The sequence below is a fragment of the Ambystoma mexicanum genome, chromosome 11 (genome assembly GCF_040938575.1).
Source record: "Ambystoma mexicanum isolate Mex_15411 chromosome 11, UKY_AmexF1_1, whole genome shotgun sequence".
Lineage (NCBI taxonomy): Eukaryota > Metazoa > Chordata > Amphibia > Caudata > Ambystomatidae > Ambystoma > Ambystoma mexicanum.
The window spans coordinates 824,839,768-824,854,121 of record NC_090934.1 but is presented as its reverse complement, the minus strand read 5'-3'; the positions used below and the strand labels follow the sequence as shown (position 1 = coordinate 824,854,121).

Below are 14,354 nucleotides of genomic sequence, written 5' to 3'. Positions count from 1 at the left end.
ACTCAGAGTTGTCTCGGGCGTGACTGTACCTTTCATAGGAGATGTGCTAATCCCCAAACACTCTTCCTTTGTCCCAGTAATCTGTCTTAGTGCCTCTAGCAAGTTGTTTTCTGAAACAAAGCTTACCTGAACATCCTGTAAAATTGGTAACTTTTCAGTAGCAGTACAGTGCAGTATATAGCATTCCTGTTGCGCACAGCATCTAGATCCAAAAATTGCTTACTCTACCCCAGAAATTAGAATTCACCCAGTCAAACAGAGGGGTCTATAAAGAGCATGGCAAGTAGTTAACATAAGCTACTTCCCCCAAGTTCTCTTGGTGCACTCTGCTGCCCTATTTTAACAGAAGAATGCAACTGCAGGTCTTGCTTCTCAGCAAGGTACCTACATATAGAATCCTTGGTGCACTCTTGCTAAATCTGCTGGAATGTGTCTTCTATTGTGCCCAAGGTGGTTGTGTATTTGGGGACTCAGGGAAGCAAGGGAGCAGTCTAATGCACTGCAGTGCTAAGAGAGGCATGCCTTTTTCAGAAAAAAGTTCAGGTTTTCTGCCAATCAGAAAAAAATAGCAATGCAATCAGGCCAAAGGCAGAACACACATGCCAGTGAGTCTCTGTGGCTCAATTGGTTAGCGCGTTCGGCTGTTAACCGAAAAGATGCTGCTGTTTTTGGCACAATTACACAGAGTGTTCCACTCAGTAAACCTGAGTCGTTTCTCCCGTGTTCTCTGGGTTCAGCCTACTGTCCCCTTTTAACACAAGTGCGCAACTGTGGCTTTCTCCTCATAGCAAGTTATGCCTATACAGAGGACATTTGGTGCACTGTTGATGAGCTCTGTCCTCTACTAAATCCCCTGTGTTTGTGGATTAGGGGAGGTAGGGAAGTGCTTGATACCCTGATTTGCTGTGGGAAATAGAGCTATTTTAGAAATATTTTCAGGTTGCCTGGGAAGCATAAGCAAACAGCACACCAATCAGGCCCCTGTGTAAGAACTGCATGAGTCTCTGTGGCGCAATCGGTTAGCGCGTTCGGCTGTTAACCGAAAGGTTGGTGGTTCAAGCCCACCCAGGGACGGTGCATTTTGGCTCAAAAATTCAGCGTGACCAACTATGGACTTCTGTTTACCTCTCGCAGGTCTCGTCTGCTGACGTCCAAAAAATCCAATAAACTGCAAGCAATTCTTCTCGCTTGCTTTAGTTTTTCAAAACTTGCCATTCAATTCATAAACATCAAGACTTCATGGGAAGGGTTTGGCTGCAGCGTGTACTGATGCACAGAAGGAAGCTATCCTAGCCAGTCTACTTAAAGAAGCAATGAGGCTCTGCAGGTCCATGTACGTCTCCTACCTTTATTCTGTCATCTGACACACCAGGTGGATTGCCACAAGGACCTCGTGGCGCAATGGTAGCGCGTCTGACTCCAGATCAGAAGGTTGTGTGTTCAAATCACGTTGGGGGCATATTTGCTTTTCCCACTCTGAAATATAAAATTGCTCTTCAGTATCTCGTTATTTCAACCTGCCTGCATCTTTGTGCTCTGGGCCTAGTTGTTCTGGCGTTTCGAATGTAAACTTTGCAGCAGGGAAGTATCATGTTGACAGACACCCATGAAGGACATGGTCAACCTTTAAAGCAGGCCAATCTCTATGTTTTACTGGATGCAGCAGAAGTATTTCCTCTTTACCATCTCTTCAAGTGGGCCTGACTGATGTGCTGTTTTGTGCACGCTACGTGGGCTTTGTAAAGCATACCTCTGCCATTTGCATGGCCTCCTAGCGCTTTCAATATTTTCGTGTAATCGCTGAATGCTGCACTGTCCTGGGAACTCTATGTGTGACTAAAGGATATATGCTGGGGCCCCGAAAGGGGGTCGGCAGTCTAGTGGCAATGGGCATCACTTTGCAGTTTGGGTTTGTGAGTTCAGGTACCGGTCTGGTGTCGGAAACCTTTAAGCGCCCTCCCAATCAACTGTCGGTCCTGGATTGTGAGGATTTCCCCTTATACTGGTCTCAGTAGACACATTTCCATTTTACTTTTTCACTCTCGCATTGCCTATTTCTCTCTCTCTCATAGTTACATTATAGACAAGAGAGACATTGTCAGCGAGAGGGCTTCACAGCACCTTCCCCCCTTTCCCTAAGTGCATTGCATGGGGCTCTGGGAGGCGTGCACGTTTGTCTGAAACACAAAGATCCACTGGCAATAAAAAGCGTAGGTCCCTAGTTTGCATTTCTTAGAATTTGAGGTGACACTCAGAGTTGTCTCGGGCGTGACTGTACCTTTCATAGGAGATGTGCTAATCCCCAAACCCTCTTCCTTTGTCCCAGTAATCTGTCTTAGTGCCTCTAGCAAGTTGTTTTCTGAAACAAAGCTTACCTGAACATCCTGTAAAATTGGTAACTTTTCAGGAGCAGTACAGTGCAGTATATAGCATTCCTGTTGCGCACAGCATCTAGATCCAAAAATTGCTTACTCTACCCCAGAAATTAGAATTCACCCAGTCAAACAGAGGGGTCTATAAAGAGCATGGCAAGTAGTTAACATAAGCTACTTCCCCCAAGTTCTCTTGGTGCACTCTGCTGCCCTCTTTTAACAGAAGAATGCAACTGCAGGTCTTGCTTCTCAGCAAGGTACCTACATATAGAATCCTTGGTGCACTCTTGCTAAATCTGCTGGAATGTGTCTTCTATTGTGCCCAAGGTGGTTGTGTATTTGGGGACTCAGGGAAGCAAGGGAGCAGTCTAATGCACTGCAGTGCTAAGAGAGGCATGCCTTTTTCAGAAAAAAGTTCAGGTTTTCTGCCAATCAGAAAAAAATAGCAATGCAATCAGGCCAAAGGCAGAACACACATGCCAGTGAGTCTCTGTGGCGCAATTGGTTAGCGCGTTCGGCTGTTAACCGAAAAGATGCTGCTGTTTTTGGCACAATTACACAGAGTGTTCCACTCAGTAAACCTGAGTCATTTCTCCCGTGTTCTCTGGGTTCAGCCTACTGTCCCCTTTTAACACAAGTGCGCAACTGTGGCTTTCTCCTCATAGCAAGTTATGCCTATACAGAGGACATTTGGTGCACTGTTGATGAGCTCTGTCCTCTACTAAATCCCCTGTGTTTGTGGATTAGGGGAGGTAGGGAAGTGCTTGATACCCTGATTTGCTGTGGGAAATAGAGCTATTTTAGAAATATTTTCAGGTTGCCTGGGAAGCATAAGCAAACAGCACACCAATCAGGCCCCTGTGTAAGAACTGCATGAGTCTCTGTGGGGCAATCGGTTAGCGCGTTCGGCTGTTAACCGAAAGGTTGGTGGTTCAAGCCCACCCAGGGACGGTGCGTTTTGGCTCAAAAATTCAGCGTGACCAACTATGGACTTCTGTTTACCTCTCGCAGGTCTCGTCTGCTGACGTCCAAAAAATCCAATAAACTGCAAGAAATTATTCTCGCTTGCTTCAGTTTTTCAAAACTTGCCATTCAATTCATAAACATCAAGACTTCATGGGAAGGGTTTGGCTGCAGCGTGTACTGATGCACAGAAGGAAGCTATCCTAGCCAGTCTACTTAAAGAAGCAATGAGGCTCTGCAGGTCCATGTACGTCTCCTACCTTTATTCTGTCATCAGACACACCAGGTGGATTGCCACAAGGACCTCGTGGCGCAATGGTAGCGCGTCTGACTCCAGATCAGAAGGTTGTGTGTTCAAATCACGTCGGGGGCATATTTGCTTTTCCCACTCTGAAATATAAAATTGCTCTTCAGTATCTCGTTATTTCAACCTGACTGCATCTTTGTGCTCTGGGCCTAGTTGTTCTGGCGTTTCGAATGTAAACTTTGCAGCAGGGAAGTATCATGTTGACAGACACCCATGAAGGACATGGTCAACCTTTAAAGCAGGCCAATCTCTATGTTTTACTGGATGCAGCAGAAGTATTTCCTCTTTACCATCTCTTCAAGTGGGCCTGACTGATGTGCTGTTTTGTGCACGCTACGTGGGCTTTGTAAAGCATACCTCTGCCATTTGCATGGCCTCCTAGCGCTTTCAATATTTTCGTGTAATCGCTGAATGCTGCACTGTCCTGGGAACTCTATGTGTGACTAAAGGATATATGCTGGGGCCCCGAAAGGGGGTCGGCAGTCTAGTGGCAATGGGCATCACTTTGCAGTTTGGGTTTGTGAGTTCAGGTACCGGTCTGGTGTCGGAAACCTTTAAGCGCCCTCCCAATCAACTGTCGGTCCTGGATTGTGAGGATTTCCCCTTATACTGGTCTCAGTAGACACATTTCCATTTTACTTTTTCACTCTCGCATTGCCTATTTCTCTCTCTCTCATAGTTACATTATAGACAAGAGAGACATTGTCAGCGAGAGGGTTGCACAGCACCTTCCCCCATTTCCCTAAGTGCATTGCAAGGGGCTCTGGGAGGCGTGCACATTTGTCTGAAACACAAAGATCCACTGGCAATAAAAAGCGTAGGTCCCTAGTTTGCATTTCTTAGAATTTGAGGTGACACTCAGAGTTGTCTCGGGCGTGACTGTACCTTTCATAGGAGATGTGCTAATCCCCAAACCCTCTTCCTTTGTCCCAGTAATCTGTCTTAGTGCCTCTAGCAAGTTGTTTTCTGAAACAAAGCTTACCTGAACATCCTGTAAAATTGGTAACTTTTCAGGAGCAGTACAGTGCAGTATATAGCATTCCTGTTGCGCACAGCATCTAGATCCAAAAATTGCTTACTCTACCCCAGAAATTAGAATTCACCCAGTCAAACAGAGGGATCTATAAAGAGCATGGCAAGTAGTTAACATAAGCTACTTCCCCCAAGTTCTCTTGGTGCACTCTGCTGCCCTCTTTTAACAGAAGAATGCAACTGCAGGTCTTGCTTCTCAGCAAGGTACCTAAATATAGAATCCTTGGTGCACTCTTGCTAAATCTGCTGGAATGTGTCTTCTATTGTGCCCAAGGTGGTTGTGTATTTGGGGACTCAGGGAAGCAAGGGAGCAGTCTAATGCACTGCAGTGCTAAGAGAGGCATGCCTTTTTCAGAAAAAAGTTCAGGTTTTCTGCCAATCAGAAAAAAATAGCAATGCAATCAGGCCAAAGGCAGAACACACATGCCAGTGAGTCTCTGTGGCGCAATTGGTTAGCGCGTTCGGCTGTTAACCGAAAAGACGCTGCTGTTTTGGGCACAAAGACACAGAGTGTTCCACTCAGTAAACCTGAGTCATTTCTCCCGTGTTCTCTGGGTTCAGCCTACTGTCCCCTTTTAACACAAGTGCGCAACTGTGGCTTTCTCCTCATAGCAAGTTATGCCTACACAGAGGGCATTTGGTGCACTGTTGATGGGCTCTGTCCTCTACTAAATCCCCTGTGTTTGTGGATTACGGGAGGTAGGGAAGTGCTTGATACCCTGATTTGCTGTGGGAAATAGAGCTATTTTAGAAATATTTTCAGGTTGCCTGGGGAGCATAAGCAAACAGCACACCAATCAGGCCCCAGTGTAAGCACTGCATGAGTCTCTGTGGCGCAATCGGTTAGCGCGTTCGGCTGTTAACCTAAAGGTTGGTGGTTCAAGCCCACCCAGGGACGGTGCATTTTGGCTCAAAAAATTCAGCGTGACCAACTATGGACTTCTGTTTACCTCTCGCAGGTCTCGTCTGCTGACGTCCAAAAAATCCAATAAACTGCAAGCAATTCTTCTCGCTTGCTTTAGTTTTTCAAAACTTGCCATTCAATTCATAAACATCAAGACTTCATGGGAAGGGTTTGGCTGCAGCGTGTACTGATGCACAGAAGGAAGCTATCCTAGCCAGTCTACTTAAAGAAGCAATGAGGCTCTGCAGGTCCATGTACGTCTCCTACCTTTATTCTGTCATCAGACACACCAGGTGAACTGCCGCAAGGACCTCGTGGCGCAATGGTAGCGCGTCTGACTCCAGATCAGAAGGTTTCGTGTTCAAATCACGTCGGGGGCATATTTGCTTTTCCCACTCTGAAATATAAAATTGCTCTTCAGTATCTCGTTATTTCAACCTGACTGCATCTTTGTGCTCTGGGCCTAGTTGTTCTGGCGTTTCGAATGTAAGCTTTGCAGCAGGGAAGTATCATATTGACAGACACCCATGAAGGACATGGTCAACCTTTAAAGCAGGCCAATCTCTATGTTTTACTGGATGCAGCAGAAGTATTTCCTCTTTACCATCTCTTCAAGTGGGCCTGACTGATGTGCTGTTTTGTGCACGCTACGTGGGCTTTGTAAAGCATACCTCTGCCATTTGCATGGCCTCCTAGCGCTGTCAATATTTTCGTGTAATCGCTGAATGCTGCACTGTCGTGGGAACTCTAGGTGTGACTAAAGGATATATGCTGGGGCCCCGAAAGGGGGTCGGCAGTCTAGTGGCAATGCCCATCACTTTGCAGTTTGGGTTTGTGAGTTCAGGTACCGGTCTGGTGTCGGAAACCTGTAAGCGCCCTCCCAATCAACTGTCGGTCCTGGATTGTGAGGATTTCCCCTTATACTGGTCTCAGTAGACACATTTCCATTTTACTTTTTCACTCTCGCATTGCCTATTTCTCTCTCTCTCATAGATACATTATAGACAAGAGAGACATTGTCAGCGAGAGGGCTTCACAGCAACTTCCCCCATTTCCCTAAGTGCATTGCAAGGGGCTCTGGGAGGCGTGCACATTTGTCTGAAACACAAAGATCCACTGGCAATAAAAAGCGTAGGTCCCTAGTTTGCATTTCTTAGAATTTGAGGTGACACTCAGAGTTGTCTCGGGCGTGACTGTACCTTTCATAGGAGATGTGCTAATCCCCAAACCCTCTTCCTTTGTCCCAGTAATCTGTCTTAGTGCCTCTAGCAAGTTGTTTTCTGAAACAAAGCTTACCTGAACATCCTGTAAAATTGGTAACTTTTCAGTAGCAGTACAGTGAAGTATATAGCATTCCTGTTGCGCACATCATCTAGATCCAAAAATTGCTTACTCTACCCCAGAAATTAGAATTCACCCAGTCAAACAGAGGGATCTATAAAGAGCATGGCAAGTAGTTAACATAAGCTACTTCCCCCAAGTTCTCTTGGTGCACTCTGCTGCCCTCTTTTAACAGAAGAATGCAACTGCAGGTCTTGCTTCTCAGCAAGGTACCTACATATAGAAACCTTGGTGCACTCTTGCTAAATCTGCTGGAATGTGTCTTCTATTGTGCCCAAGGTGGTTGTGTATTTGGGGACTCAGGGAAGCAAGGGAGCAATCTAATGCACTGCAGTGCTACGAGAGGCATGCCTTTTTCAGAAAAAAGTTCAGGTTTTCTGCCAATCAGAAAAAAATAGCAATGCAATCAGGCCAAAGGCAGAACACACATGCCAGTGAGTCTCTGTGGCGCAATTGGTTAGCGCGTTCGGCTGTTAACCGAAAAGACGCTGCTGTTTTGGGCACAAAGACACAGAGTGTTCCACTCAGTAAACCTGAGTCATTTCTCCCGTGTTCTCTGGGTTCAGCCTACTGTCCCCTTTTAACACAAGTGCGCAACTGTGGCTTTCTCCTCATAGCAAGTTATGCCTACACAGAGGGCATTTGGTGCACTGTTGATGGGCTCTGTCCTCTACTAAATCCCCTGTGTTTGTGGATTACGGGAGGTAGGGAAGTACTTCATACCCGGATTTGCTGTGGGAAATAGAGCTATTTTAGAAATATTTTCAGGTTGCCTGGGGAGCATAAGCAAACAGCACACCAATCAGGCCCCAGTGTAGGCACTGCATGAGTCTCTGTGGCGCAATCGGTTAGCGCGTTCGGCTGTTAACCGAAAGGTTGGTGGTTCAAGCCCACCCAGGGACGATGCATTTTGGCTCAAATATTCAGCATGACCAACTATGAACTTCTGTTTACCTCTCGCAGGTCTCGTCTGCTGACGTCCAAAAAATCCAATAAACTGCAAGCAATTCTTCTCGCTTGCTTTAGTTTTTCAAAACTTGCCATTCAATTCATAAACATCAAGACTTCATGGGAAGGGTTTGGCTGCAGCGTGTACTGATGCACAGAAGGAAGCTATCCTAGCCAGTCTACCTAAAGAAGCAATGAGGCTCTGCAGGTCCATGCACGTCTCCTACCTTTATTCTGTCATCAGACACACCAGGTGGATTGCCACAAGGACCTCGTGGCGCAATGGTAGGCGTCTGACTCCAGATCAGAAGGTTGCGTGTTCAAATCACGTCGGGGTCATATTTGCTTTTCCCACTCTGAAATATAAAATTGCTCTTCAGTATCTCGTTATTTCAACCTGACTGCATCTTTGTGCGCTGGGCCTGGTTGTTCTGGCGTTTCGAATGTAAGCTTTGCAGCAGGGAAGTATCATATTGACAGACACCCATGAAGGACATGGTCAACCTTTAAAGCAGGCCAATCTCTATGTTTTACTGGATGCAGCAGAAGTATTTCCTCTTTACCATCTCTTCAAGTGGGCCTGACTGATGTGCTGTTTTGTGCACGCTACGTGGGCTTTGTAAAGCATACCTCTGCCATTTGCATGGCCTCCTAGCGCTGTCAATATTTTCGTGTAATCGCTGAATGCTGCAGTGTCCTGGGAACTCTAGGTGTGACTAAAGGATATATGCTGGGGCCCCGAAAGGGGGTCTGCAGTCTAGTGGCAATGCCCATCACTTTGCAGTTTGGGTTTGTGAGTTCAGGTACCGGTCTGGTGTCGGAAACCTGTAAGCGCCCTCCCAATCAACTGTCGGTCCTGGATTGTGAGGATTTCCCCTTATACTGGTCTCAGTAGACACATTTCCATTTTACTTTTTCACTCTCGCATTGCCTATTTCTCTCTCTCTCATAGTTACATTATAGACAAGAGAGACTCTGTCAGCGAGAGGGCTTCACAGCACCTTCCCCCCTTTCCCTAAGTGCATTGCAAGGGGCTCTGGGAGGCGTGCACATTTGTCTGAAACACAAAGATCCACTGGCAATAAAAAGCGTAGGTCCCTAGTTTGCATTTCTTAGAATTTGAGGTGACACTCAGAGTTGTCTCGGGCGTGACTGTACCTTTCATAGGAGATGTGCTAATCCCCAAACCCTCTTCCTTTGTCCCAGTAATCTGTCTTAGTGCCTCTAGCAAGTTGTTTTCTGAAACAAAGCTTACCTGAACATCCTGTAAAATTGGTAACTTTTCAGTAGCAGTACAGTGCAGTATATAGCATTCCTGTTGCGCACAGCATCTAGATCCAAAAATTGCTTACTCTACCCCAGAAATTAGAATTCACCCAGTCAAACAGAGGGATCTATAAAGAGCATGGCAAGTAGTTAACATAAGCTACTTCCCCCAAGTTCTCTTGGTGCACTCTGCTGCCCTCTTTTAACAGAAGAATGCAACTGCAGGTCTTGCTTCTCAGCAAGGTACCTACATATAGAAACCTTGGTGCACTCTTGCTAAATCTGCTGGAATGTGTCTTCTATTGTGCCCAAGGTGGTTGTGTATTTGGGGACTCAGGGAAGCAAGGGAGCAGTCTAATGCACTGCAGTGCTAAGAGAGGCATGCCTTTTTCAGAAAAAAAATCAGGTTTTCTGCCAATCAGAAAAAAATAGCAATGCAATCAGGCCAAAGGCAGAACACACATGCCAGTGAGTCTCTGTGGCGCAATTGGTTAGCGCGTTCGGCTGTTAACCGAAAAGACGCTGCTGTTTTGGGCACAAAGACACAGAGTGTTCCACTCAGTAAACCTGAGTCATTTCTCCCGTGTTCTCTGGGTTCAGCCTACTGTCCCCTTTTAACACAAGTGCGCAACTGTGGCTTTCTCCTCATAGCAAGTTATGCCTACACAGAGGGCATTTGGTGCACTGTTGATGGGCTCTGTCCTCTACTAAATCCCCTGTGTTTGTGGATTACGGGAGGTAGGGAAGTGCTTGATACCCTGATTTGCTGTGGGAAATAGAGCTATTTTAGAAATATTTTCAGGTTGCCTGGGGAGCATAAGCAAACAGCACACCAATCAGGCCCCAGTGTAAGCACTGCTTGAGTCTCTGTGGCGCAATCGGTTAGCGCGTTCGGCTGTAAAGGTTGGTGGTTCAAGCCCACCCAGGGACGATGCATTTTGGCTCAAAAATTCAGCATGACCAACTATGAACTTCTGTTTACCTCTCGCAGGTCTCGTCTGCTGACGTCCAAAAAATCCAATAAACTGCAAGCAATTCTTCTCGCTTGCTTTAGTTTTTCAAAACTTGCCATTCAATTCATAAACATCAAGACTTCATGGGAAGGGTTTGGCTGCAGCGTGTACTGATGCACAGAAGGAAGCTATCCTAGCCAGTCTACTTAAAGAAGCAATGAGGCTCTGCAGGTGCATGTACGTCTCCTACCTTTATTCTGTCATCAGACACACCAGGTGGACTGCCACAAGGACCTCGTGGCGCAATGGTAACGCGTCTGACTCCAGATCAGAAGGTTGCGTGTTGAAATCACGTCGGGGTCATATTTGCTTTTCCCACTCTGAAATACAAAATTGCTCTTCAGTATCTCGTTATTTCAACCTGACTGCATCTTTGTGCTCTGGGCCTAGTTGTTCTGGCGTTTCGAATGTAAACTTTGCAGCAGGGAAGTATCATATTGACATACACCCATGAAGTACATGGTCAACCTTTAAAGCAGGCCAATCTCTATGTTTTACTGGATGCAGCAGAAGTATTTCCTCTTTACCATCTCTTCAAGTGGGCCTGACTGATGTGCTGTTTTGTGCACGCTACGTGGGCTTTGTAAAGCATACCTCTGCCATTTGCATGGCCTCCTAGCGCTGTCAATATTTTCGTGTAATCGCTGAATGCTGCACTGTCCTGGGAACTCTAGGTGTGACTAAAGGATATATGCTGAGGCCCGAAAGGCGGTCGGCAGTCTAGTGGCAATGCCCATCACTTTGCAGTTTGGGTTTGTGAGTTCAGGTACCGGTCTGGTGTCGGAAACCTGTAAGCGCCCTCCCAATCAACTGTCGGTCCTGGATTGTGAGGATTTCCCCTTATACTGGTCTCAGTAGACACATTTCCATTTTACTTTTTCACTCTCGCATTGCCTATTTCTCTCTCTCTCATAGATACATTATAGACAAGAGAGACATTGTCAGCGAGAGGGCTTCACAGCACCTTCCCCCCTTTCCCTAAGTGCATTGCAAGGGGCTCTGGGAGGCGTGCACATTTGTCTGAAACACAAAGATCCCCTAGCAATAAAAAGCGTAGGTCCCTAGTTTGCATTTCTTAGAATTTGAGGTGACACTCAGAGTTGTCTCGGGCGTGACTGTACCTTTCATAGGAGATGTGCTAATCCCCAAACACTCTTCCTTTGTCCCAGTAATCTGTCTTAGTGCCTCTAGCAAGTTGTTTTCTGAAACAAAGCTTACCTGAACATCCTGTAAAATTGGTAACTTTTCAGTAGCAGTACAGTGCAGTATATAGCATTCCTGTTGCACACAGCATCTAGATCCAAAAATTGCTTACTCTACCCCAGAAATTAGAATTCACCCAGTCAAACAGAGGGGTCTATAAAGAGCATGGCAAGTAGTTAACATAAGCTACTTCCCCCAAGTTCTCTTGGTGCACTCTGCTGCCCTCTTTTAACAGAAGAATGCAACTGCAGGTCTTGCTTCTCAGCAAGGTACCTACATATAGAATCCTTGGTGCACTCTTGCTAAATCTGCTGGAATGTGTCTTCTATTGTGCCCAAGGTGGTTGTGTATTTGGGGACTCAGGGAAGCAAGGGAGCAGTCTAATGCACTGCAGTGCTAAGAGAGGCATGCCTTTTTCAGAAAAAAGTTCAGGTTTTCTGCCAATCAGAAAAAAATAGCAATGCAATCAGGCCAAAGGCAGAACACACATGCCAGTGAGTCTCTGTGGCGCAATTGGTTAGCGCGTTCGGCTGTTAACCGAAAAGATGCTGCTGTTTTTGGCACAATTACACAGAGTGTTCCACTCAGTAAACCTGAGTCATTTCTCCCGTGTTCTCTGGGTTCAGCCTACTGTCCCCTTTTAACACAAGTGCGCAACTGTGGCTTTCTCCTCATAGCAAGTTATGCCTATACAGAGGACATTTGGTGCACTGTTGATGAGCTCTGTCCTCTACTAAATCCCCTGTGTTTGTGGATTAGGGGAGGTAGGGAAGTGCTTGATACCCTGATTTGCTGTGGGAAATAGAGCTATTTTAGAAATATTTTCAGGTTGCCTGGGAAGCATAAGCAAACAGCACACCAATCAGGACCCTGTGTAAGAACTGCATGAGTCTCTGTGGCGCAATCGGTTAGCGCGTTCGGCTGTTAACCGAAAGGTTGGTGGTTCAAGCCCACCCAGGGACGGTGCATTTTGGCTCAAAAATTCAGCGTGACCAACTATGGACTTCTGTTTACCTCTCGCAGGTCTCGTCTGCTGACGTCCAAAAAATCCAATAAACTGCAAGCAATTCTTCTCGCTTGCTTTAGTTTTTCAAAACTTGCCATTCAATTGATAAACATCAAGACTTCATGGGAAGGGTTTGGGTGCAGCGTGTGCTGATGCACAGAAGGAAGCTATCCTAGCCAGTCTACTTAAAGAAGCAATGAGGCTCTGCAGATGCATGTACGTCTCCTACCTTTATTCTGTCATCAGACAAACCAGGTGGATTGCCACAAGGACCTCGTGGCGCAATGGTAGCGGGTCTGACTCCAGATCAGAAGGTTGCGTGTTCAAATCACGTCGGGGTCATATTTGCTTTTCCCACTCTGAAATACAAAATTGCTCTTCAGTATCTCGTTATTTCAACCTGACTGCATCTTTGTGCTCTGGGCCTAGTTGTTCTGGCGTTTCGAATGTAAGCTTTGCAGCAGGGAAGTATCATATTGACAGACACCCATGAAGGACATGGTCAACCTTTAAAGCAGGCCAATCTCTATGTTTTACTGGATGCAGCAGAAGTATTTCCTCTTTACCATCTCTTCAAGTGGGCCTGACTGATGTGCTGTTTTGTGCACGCTACGTGGGCTTTGTAAAGCATACCTCTGCCATTTGCATGGCCTCCTAGCGCTTTCAATATTTTCGTGTAATCGCTGAATGCTGCACTGTCCTGGGAACTCTAGGTGTGACTAAAGGATATATGCTGGGGCCCCGAAAGGGGGTCGGCAGTCTAGTGGCAATGCCCATCACTTTGCAGTTTGGGTTTGTGAGTTCAGGTACCGGTCTGGTGTCGGAAACCTGTAAGCGCCCTCCCAATCAACTGTCGGTCCTGGATTGTGAGGATTTCCCCTTATACTGGTCTCAGTAGACACATTTCCATTTTACTTTTTCACTCTCGCATTGCCTATTTCTCTCTCTCTCATAGTTACATTATAGACAAGAGAGACATTGTCAGCGAGAGGGCTTCACAGCACCTTCCCCCATTTCCCTAAGTGCATTGCAAGGGGCTCTGGGAGGCGTGCACGTTTGTCTGAAACACAAAGATCCACTGGCAATAAAAAGCGTAGGTCCCTAGTTTGCATTTCTTAGAATTTGAGGTGACACTCAGAGTTGTCTCGGGCTTGACTGTACCTTTCATAGGAGATGTGCTAATCCCCAAACCCTCTTCCTTTGTCCCAGTAATCTGTCTTAGTGCCTCTAGCAAGTTGTTTTCTGAAACAAAGCTTACCTGAACATCCTGTAAAATTGGTAACTTTTCAGGAGCAGTACAGTGCAGTATATAGCATTCCTGTTGCGCACAGCATCTAGATCCAAAAATTGCTTACTCTACCCCAGAAATTAGAATTCACCCAGTCAAACAGAGGGATCTATAAAGAGCATGGCAAGTAGTTAACATAAGCTACTTCCCCCAAGTTCTCTTGGTGCACTCTGCTGCCCTCTTTTAACAGAAGAATGCAACTGCAGGTCTTGCTTCTCAGCAAGGTACCTAAATATAGAATCCTTGGTGCACTCTTGCTAAATCTGCTGGAATGTGTCTTCTATTGTGCCCAAGGTGGTTGTGTATTTGGGGACTCAGGGAAGCAAGGGAGCAGTCTAATGCACTGCAGTGCTAAGAGAGGCATGCCTTTTTCAGAAAAAAGTTCAGGTTTTCTGCCAATCAGAAAAAAATAGCAATGCAATCAGGCCAAAGGCAGAACACACATGCCAGTGAGTCTCTGTGGCGCAATTGGTTAGCGCGTTCGGCTGTTAACCGAAAAGACGCAGCTGTTTTGGGCACAAAGACACAGAGTGTTCCACTCAGTAAACCTGAGTCATTTCTCCCGTGTTCTCTGGGTTCAGCCTACTGTCCCCTTTTAACACAAGTGCGCAACTGTGGCTTTCTCCTCATAGCAAGTTATGCCTACACAGAGGGCATTTGGTGCACTGTTGATGGGCTCTGTCCTCTACTAAATCCCCTGTGTTTGTGGAT

General features: G+C 46.2%; 9 non-coding genes across 9 annotated transcripts; all 9 read left to right on the top strand.

Annotated features, from left to right (window-relative positions):
* Positions 1-1,000: 1,000 nt before the first annotated feature.
* TRNAN-GUU (transfer RNA asparagine (anticodon GUU)) lies at positions 1,001-1,074 on the top strand. Its single transcript has one exon. It is a non-coding gene; the product is annotated as a tRNA-Asn (tRNA).
* Positions 1,075-1,387: 313 nt separating this feature from the next.
* Positions 1,388-1,459, top strand: TRNAW-CCA (transfer RNA tryptophan (anticodon CCA)). Its single transcript has one exon. It is a non-coding gene; the product is annotated as a tRNA-Trp (tRNA).
* Positions 1,460-3,636: 2,177 nt separating this feature from the next.
* TRNAW-CCA (transfer RNA tryptophan (anticodon CCA)) lies at positions 3,637-3,708 on the top strand. The gene has a single exon. It is a non-coding gene; the product is annotated as a tRNA-Trp (tRNA).
* A 1,790-nt stretch (positions 3,709-5,498) lies between these two features.
* Positions 5,499-5,572, top strand: TRNAN-GUU (transfer RNA asparagine (anticodon GUU)). Its single transcript has one exon. It is a non-coding gene; the product is annotated as a tRNA-Asn (tRNA).
* A 314-nt stretch (positions 5,573-5,886) lies between these two features.
* Positions 5,887-5,958, top strand: TRNAW-CCA (transfer RNA tryptophan (anticodon CCA)). Its single transcript has one exon. It is a non-coding gene; the product is annotated as a tRNA-Trp (tRNA).
* Positions 5,959-7,748: 1,790 nt separating this feature from the next.
* On the top strand, positions 7,749-7,822 carry TRNAN-GUU (transfer RNA asparagine (anticodon GUU)). Its single transcript has one exon. It is a non-coding gene; the product is annotated as a tRNA-Asn (tRNA).
* A 2,555-nt stretch (positions 7,823-10,377) lies between these two features.
* TRNAW-CCA (transfer RNA tryptophan (anticodon CCA)) lies at positions 10,378-10,449 on the top strand. The gene has a single exon. It is a non-coding gene; the product is annotated as a tRNA-Trp (tRNA).
* A 1,789-nt stretch (positions 10,450-12,238) lies between these two features.
* TRNAN-GUU (transfer RNA asparagine (anticodon GUU)) lies at positions 12,239-12,312 on the top strand. The gene has a single exon. It is a non-coding gene; the product is annotated as a tRNA-Asn (tRNA).
* A 313-nt stretch (positions 12,313-12,625) lies between these two features.
* On the top strand, positions 12,626-12,697 carry TRNAW-CCA (transfer RNA tryptophan (anticodon CCA)). The gene has a single exon. It is a non-coding gene; the product is annotated as a tRNA-Trp (tRNA).
* Positions 12,698-14,354: the final 1,657 nt, after the last annotated feature.